Below are 8,498 nucleotides of genomic sequence, written 5' to 3'. Positions count from 1 at the left end.
AAAACCGTTTTGTTAAGCTACTGTGACCTCCACCACTCTTCCAAGGGGAATTGATATCGTATTTTTATTCCACTTCGACCTCCACCACTCTTCCAAGAGGCATTAAAACCGTCTTGTTAAATCACTCTGAACTCCACAGCTCTTCCAAGTGGCAATAAAACCGTCTAGTTAAGCTACTGTGACCTCCACGTCTCTTCCAAGGGGCATTAAAACCGTCTTGTTAAGCTACTCTGAACTCAACAGATCTTCCAAGGGGCATTAAAACCGTCTTGTTAAGCTACTGTAACCTCCACCTCTCTTTCAAGGGGTATTGATATTGTCTTTTTATTCCACTGCGACCTCCACCACTCTTCCAAGGGGTATTAAAACCATCTTGTTAAGCTACTGTGACCTCCATCATTCTTCCAAGGGGCATTGATATTGTCTTTTTATTCCACTGTGACCTCCACCACTCTTCCAAAGGGCATTGATATTGTCTTTTTATTCCACTGCGACCTCCACCACTCTTCCAAGGGGCATTAAAACCATCTTGTTAAGCTACTGTTACCTCCATGTCTCTTCCAATGGGCATTAAAAAAATCTTGTTAAGCTACTGTGACCTCCACGTCTCTTCCAAGGGGCATTGATATTGTCTTTTTATTCCACTGCGACCTCCACGTCTCTTCCAAGGGGCATTGATATTGTCTTTTTATTCCACTGGGACCTCCACCACTCTTCCAAAGGGCATTGATATTGTCTTTTTATTCCACTGCGACCTCCACCACTCTTCCAAGGGGCATTAAAATTGTCTTGTTAAGCTACTGTGACCTCCATATCTCTTCCAAGGGGCATTGATATTGTCTTTTTATTCCACTGTGACCTCCTCCACTCTTCCAAGGGGCATTAAAACCGTCTTGTTAAGCTACTGTGACCTCCTCCACTCTTCCAAGGGGCATTGATATTGTCTTTTTATTCCACTGCGACCTCCACCACTCTTCCAAGGGGCATTAAAACCGTCTTGTTAAACCACTCTGAACTCCACAGCTCTTCCAAGGGGCATTAAAACCGTCTTGTTAAGCTACTGTGACCTCCACGTCACTTCCAAGGGGCATTGATATTGTATGTTTATTCCACTGCGACCTCCACCACTCTTCCAAGGGGCATTAAAACCGTCTTGTTAAGCTACTGTGACCTCCACCACTCTTCCAAGGGGCATTGATATTGTCTTTTTATTCCACTGCGACCTCCACCACTCTTCCAAGGGGCATTAAAACCGTCTTGTTAAGCTACTGTGACTTCCACCACTCTTCCAAGGGGCATTGATATTGTCTTTTTATTCCACTGTGACCCGCACCACTCTTCCAAGGGGCATTAAAACCATCTTGTTAAGCTACTGTGACCTCCACGTGTCTTCCAAGGGGCATTGATATTGTCTTTTTATTCCACTGCGACCTCCACCACTCTTCCAAGGGGCATTAAAACCATCTTGTTAAGCTACTGTGACCTCCACCACTCTTCCAAGGGGCATTGATATTGTCTTTTTATTCCACTGCGACCTCCACTACTCTTCCAAGGGGCATTAAAACCGTCTTGTTAAACCACTCTGAACTCCACAGCTCTTCCAAGGGGCATTAAAACCGTCTTGTTAAGCTACTGTGACCTCCACGTCTCTTACAAGGGGCATTGATATTGTCTTTTTATTCCACTGCGACCTCCACCTCTCCTCCAAGGGTCATTGATATTGTCTTTTTATTCCACTGCGACCTCCACCACTCTTCCAAGGGGCATTAAAACCGTCTTGTTAAACCACTCGGAACTCCACAGCTCTTCCAAGGGGCATTAAAACCGTCTTGTTAAGCTACTGTGACCTCCACATCTCTTCCAAGGGGCATTGATATTGTCTTTTTATTCCACTGCGACCTCCACCACTCCTCCAAGGGGTATTGATATTGTCTTTTTATTCCACTGCAACCTCCACCACTCTTCCAAGGGGCATTAAAACCGTCTTGTTAAACCACTCTGAACTCCACAGCTCTTCAAAGTGGCAATAAAACCGTCTTGTTAAGCTATTGTGACCTCCACGTCTCTTCCAAGGGGCATTAAAACCATCTTGTTAAGCTACTGTGACCTCCACGTCTCTTCCAAGGGGCATTGATATTGTCTTTTTATTCCACTGCGACCTCCATGTCTCTTCCAAGGGGCATTGATATTGTCTTTTTATTCCACTGCGACCTCCATGTCTCTTCCAAGGGGCATTGATATTGTCTTTTTATTCCACTGGGACCTCCACCACTCTTCCAAGGGGCATTGATATTGTCTTTTTATTCCACTGCGACCTCCACCACTCTTCCAAGGGGCATTAAAACAGTCTTGTTAAGCTACTGTGACCTCCACGTCTCTTCCAAGGGGCATAGATATTGTCTTTTTATTCCACTGTGACCTCCACCACTCTTCCAAAGGGCATTAAAACCGTCCTGTTAAGCTACTGTGACCTCCACCACTCTTCCAAGGGGCATTGATATTGTCTTTTTATTCCACTGCGACCTCCACCACTCTTCCAAGGGGCATTCAAACTGTCTTGTTAAGCTACTGTGACCTCCACGTCTCTTCAAAGGGGCATTAAAACTGTCTTGTTAAACCACTCTGAATGCCACAGCTCTTCCAAGTGGCATTATAACCGTCTTGCTAAGCTACTGTGACCTCCATGTCTCTTCCAAGGGGCATTAAAACCGTCTTGTTAAGCTACTGTGACCTCTACGTCTCTTCCAAGGGGCATTGATATTGTCTTTTTATTCCACTGCGACCTCCACGTCTCTTCCAAGGGGCATTGATATTGTCTTTTTATTCCACTGGGACCTCCACCACTCTTCCAAGGGGCATTGATATTGTCTTTTTATTCCACTGCGACCTCCACCACTCTTCCAAGGGGCATTAAAACTGTCTTGTTAAGCTACTGTGACCTCCACGTCTCTTCCAAGGGGCATTGATATTGTCTTTTTATTCCACTGCAACCTCCACCACTCTTCCAAAGGGCATTAAAACCGTCTTGTTAAGCTACTGTGACCTCCACCACTCTTCCAAGGGGCATTGATATTGTCTTTTTATTCCACTGCGACCTCCACCACTCTTCCAAGGGGCATTCAAACTGTCTTGTTAAGCTACTGTGACCTCCACGTCTCTTCCAAGGGGCATTAAAACTGTCTTGTTAAACCACTCTGAATGCCACAGCTCTTCCAAGGGGCATTAAAACCGTCTTGCTAAGCTACTGTGACCTCCATGTCTCTTCCAAGGGGCATTAAAACCGTCTTGTTAAGCTACTGTGACCTCTACGTCTCTTCCAAGGGGCATTGATATTGTCTTTTTATTCCACTGCGACCTCCACGTCTCTTCCAAGGGGCATTGATATTGTCTTTTTATTCCACTGGGACCTCCACCACTCTTCCAAGGGGCATTGATATTGTCTTTTTATTCCACTGCGACCTCCACCACTCTTCCAAGGGGCATTAAAACTGTCTTGTTAAGCTACTGTGACCTCCACGTCTCTTCCAAGGGGCATTGATATTGTCTTTTTATTCCACTGCAACCTCCACCACTCTTCCAAGGGGCATTAAAACAGTCTTGTTAAGCTACTGTAACCTCCACCACTCTTACAAGGGGCATTGATATTGTCTTTTTATTCCACTGCGACCTCCACATCTCTTCCAAGGGGGATTGATATTGTCTTTTTTTTCCACTGGTACCTCCACCACTCTTCCAAGGGGCATTGATATTGTCTTTTTATTCCACTGCGACCTCCACCACTCTCCAAGGGGCATTAAAACCGTCTTGTTAAGCTACTGCGACCTCCACCACTCTTCCAAGGTGCATTGATATTGTCTTTTTATTCGACTGCGACCTTCACCACTCTTCCAAGGTGCATTAAAACTGTCTTGTTAAGCTACTGTGACCTCCACGTCTCTTCCAAGGGGCATTGATATTGTCTTTTTATTCCACTGCGACCTCCACCACTCTTCCAAGGGGTAATAAAACCGTTTTGTTAAGCTACTGTGACCTCCACCACTCTTCCAAGGGGAATTGATATTGTATTTTTATTCCACTTCGACCTCCACCACTCTTCCAAGAGGCATTAAAACCGTCTTGTTAAATCACTCTGAACTCCACAGCTCTTCCAAGTGGCAATAAAACCGTCTAGTTAAGCTACTGTGACCTCCACGTCTCTTCCAAGGGGCATTAAAACCGTCTTGTTAAGCTACTCTGAACTCAACAGATCTTCCAAGGGGCATTAAAACCGTCTTGTTAAGCTACTGTAACCTCCACCTCTCTTTCAAGGGGTATTGATATTGTCTTTTTATTCCACTGTGACCTCCACCACTCTTCCAAGGGGTATTAAAACCATCTTGTTAAGCTACTGTGACCTCCACCATTCTTCCAAGGGGCATTGATATTGTCTTTTTATTCCACTGTGACCTCCACCACTCTTCCAAAGGGCATTGATATTGTCTTTTTATTCCACTGCGACCTCCACCACTCTTCCAAGGGGCATTAAAACCATCTTGTTAAGCTACTGTGACCTCCATGTCTCTTCCATTGGGCATTAATAAAATCTTGTTAAGCTACTGTGACCTCCACGTCTCTTCCAAGGGGCATTGATATTGTCTTTTTATTCCACTGCGACCTCCACGTCTCTTCCAAGGGGCATTGATATTGTCTTTTTATTCCACTGGGACCTCCACCACTCTTCCAAAGGGCATTGATATTGTCTTTTTATTCCACTGCGACCTCCACCACTCTTCCAAGGGGCATTAAAATTGTCTTGTTAAGCTACTGTGACCTCCTCCACTCTTCCAAGGGGCATTGATATTGTCTTTTTATTCCACTGCGACCTCCACCACTCTTCCAAGGGGCATTAAAACCGTCTTGTTAAACCACTCTGAACTCCACAGCTCTTCCAAGGGGCATTAAAACCGTCTTGTTAAGCTACTGTGACCTCCACGTCTCTTCCAAGGGGCATTGATATTGTATTTTTATTCCACTGCGACCTCCACCACTCTTCCAAGGGGCATTAAAACCGTCTTGTTAAGCTACTGTGACCTCCACCACTCTTCCAAGGGGCATTGATATTGTCTTTTTATTCCACTGCGACCTCCACCACTCTTCCAAGGGGCATTAAAACCGTCTTGTTAAGCTACTGTGACCTCCACCGCTCTTCCAAGGGGCATTGATATTGTCTTTTTATTCCACTGTGACCCGCACCACTCTTCCAAGGGGCATTAAAACCATCTTGTTAAGCTACTGTGACCTCCACGTGTCTTCCAAGGGGCATTGATATTGTCTTTTTATTCCACTGCGACCTCCACCACTCTTCCAAGGGGCATTAAAACCGTCTTGTTAAGCTATTGTGACCTCCACGTCTCTTCCAAGGGGCATTAAAACCGTCTTGTTAAGCTACTCTGAACTCAACAGATCTTCCAAGGGGCATTAAAACCATCTTGTTAAGCTACTGTGACCTCCACGTCTCTTCCAAGGGGCATTGATATTGTCTTTTTATTCCACTGCGACCTCCACCTCTCCTCCAAGGGTCATTGATATTGTCTTTTTATTCCACTGCGACCTCCACCACTCTTCCAAGGGGCATTAAAACCGTCCTGTTAAACCACTCGGAACTCCACAGCTCTTCCAAGGGGCATTAAAACCGTCTTGTTAAGCTACTGTGACCTCCACGTCTCTTCCAAGGGGCATTGATATTGTCTTTTTATTCCTCTGCGACCTCCACCACTCTTCCAATGGGCATTAAAACCGTCTTGTTAAGCTACTGTGACCTCCACCACTCTTCCAAGGGGCATTGATATTGTCTTTTTATTCCACTGCGACCTCCACCACTCCTCCAAGGGGTAATGATATTGTCTTTTTATTCCACTGCGACCTCCACCACTCTTCCAAGGGGCATTAAAACCGTCTTGTTAAACCACTCTGAACTCCACAGCTCTTCCAAGTGGCAATAAAACCGTCTTGTTAAGCTATTGTGACCTCCACGTCTCTTCCAAGGGGCATTAAAACCATCTTGTTAAGCTACTCTGAACTCAACAGATCTTCCAAGGGGCATTAAAACCGTCTTGTTAAGCTACTGTGACCTCCACCACTCTTTCAAGGGGCATTGATATTGTCTTTTTATTCCACTGCGACCTCCACCACTCTTCCAAGGGGCATTAAAACCATCTTGTTAAGCTACTTTGACCTCCACCACTCTTCCAAGGGGCATTGATATTGTCTTTTTATTCCACTGCGACCTCCACGTCTCTTCCAAGGGGCATTAAAACCGTCTTGTTAAGCTACTGTGACTTTCATGTCTCTTCCAAGGAGCATTAAAACCGTCTTGTTAAACCACTCTGAACTCCACAGCTCTTCCAAGGGGCATTGAAATGTTGTTTTTAATTACCTCTAACTTCCACGACTCTTCCAACAGGCATTGCATTTCCTCCTAATTTTAGTCAGCTTTTGCTTTTCAATGCATAGGCGAAAACTAAGGAAGACCCACTCCCCAATAATGGGTAGAAGGTTTTTAGTACGCTGTAATCCACGTCTGTTTCAAAGGACATTGCAGTTCCTCATAATTTTTGGAAAGCCTTCCATTCACTGCTTAGGCCAACAGTGTACTGGAGACCCAGTTGCTATATATGGAAAAAACGGTTTAGTTAAGGCCCTCTGACCTCCATGTCACTTCCAAGGGGCATTGGAGTGCCTCAAAATTTTTGGTAGGCATTGCACTCACTGTGTGCCCTATAACTGTGTAGCCGAACCGCTCCTTTTGGTACAGAAACATATCCTACAAGACATGTGTGGTTGACTGGCCTGATATTGATGTGAATGGTCCCTGTTCCTCCTGCTCTTTCTCCTTTGCCACCACCTCATCCATCATTTATCACCTGAAGCTTTGTTTTAACGGGAGTCATAGAGCTAGGATAGTAGCAGGAAAACATCCAGCAATCCTCGGAGGAAGTAGGATATGCGCCAAAACGCTGCCCACCTCAGGCCTAGCCGCTACTACATACATGCGCTTGCATTCCAAGGAACAGAAAGCTAAGGAGATGGATGGCCTCATGATTATGAATAATTTACTTGTTGTGTAGGAGGCCGACCACTGTTGCTGTCTACCTTCTGAACTTTGTGTTGAAGCCTGATTGACCCAGAACCCACAATCTTCTATGTTTGGAGGACGTGTTGCATCCTAGTGTCCAACTGTGTCCCGGCTTCCACAATATTAACCCAGTGTGAAGGCGTCAGTCAGATGGACCATCCCTGGCCACATTCACTTGTCCACGTGTTTGTGGTTAGGCTGTCCTAATAGGGGCGGCTGGGGACCGTGCATGGACACCCGGCCGCCCCCTGGCGGCTGGGGACCAAGCGTGGACACCCGGCCCCGTGCGGCAGGGGACTGAGTATGGATACCAGGCCGCCGACGCAGCCATGACGTGGTGGCCAGATTCCGCCTCCACATGCCTAAAAGGCCCAATTTCAAGTGCAAGCAAGCAAGCAGTATGGTATTGCAGCCTGGGGGTGGGTGGGCATACTTGCGCTTGCATTGCAAGGAATGGGGGAGGTACAATTGAACACTGCCCTGGGACAAGGACTTGCACGGGGATAATCGCAAGTCTGCATCTTCTGATGCGGCAAGGATCACTTCTGATGGGCACACTTTTAGGCAGTGTCCTGGGTGTCAGAGATGCTTCCAGGGGTCTTCCCCATGCTGTTCCCATGTCTTTTCAGCACTGTATGCATGTGTCACACAGCACATGGCCAGATAAGGTTGTAAAATGTTAAAATGACATTTCCTGTTGAATGCATTTGTCACGGTTGAAAGCAATACAAAAGTGCAAAAACGCATAAAAAATGCTACTTGTGAACATAACCCAAGGTGTGGAGGAGTATTTTTGTTTTTGGTTATTTATTTTACCTTATACACAAGTCTTTACCCTGGAAAGGATGTTCCTTAACATATTTCACAGGAAAACAGTTTCAGTTTCGTTATTGAACGTTTTATTGTGAGCCCATAAAAGTGGCTTAATACCTCTGACCACGTTGTTGACAGCAGTGACCTGGGGGTCAGAAATGCTTCCTGGGGCGATCTCCATGCTGTCCCCATGTCATTTGAGCACTGTCACTATCGTTTTGGGCACTTTTTAGGCTTTCTACAGATTGCCAGGGGTGCCACCGCAAAAATGCTCGGGTCTCCCATAGACTAACATTGGGCTCGTTGCTCGGGTCGAGCACCCGAGTATCACGGTGAGCTCGCTCAACACTATTTACAGCCCATGGCACTGTAGAAAATCTCCCTGGACGTGGAAGGCAGAGAAAAATTGATAAAAGGTTGCAAGGCAGGATAGTCTGGATGGTGGATATGCAGCACCAATCAAAATCAAAAGAAATTCAAGCTGTCCTGCAGGCTCAAGGTGCATCAGTGTCAGCGCGAACTATCTGACAACATTTGAATGAAATGAAACGCTATGGTAGGAGACCCAGGA

Source organism: Phyllobates terribilis, unplaced genomic scaffold (genome assembly GCF_046119375.1).
Source record: "Phyllobates terribilis strain yellow unplaced genomic scaffold, ASM4611937v1 Scaffold_3__8_contigs__length_932513732, whole genome shotgun sequence".
NCBI classification, from domain to species: Eukaryota; Metazoa; Chordata; class Amphibia; order Anura; family Dendrobatidae; genus Phyllobates; species Phyllobates terribilis.
This window is presented reverse-complemented; position numbering follows the sequence as displayed.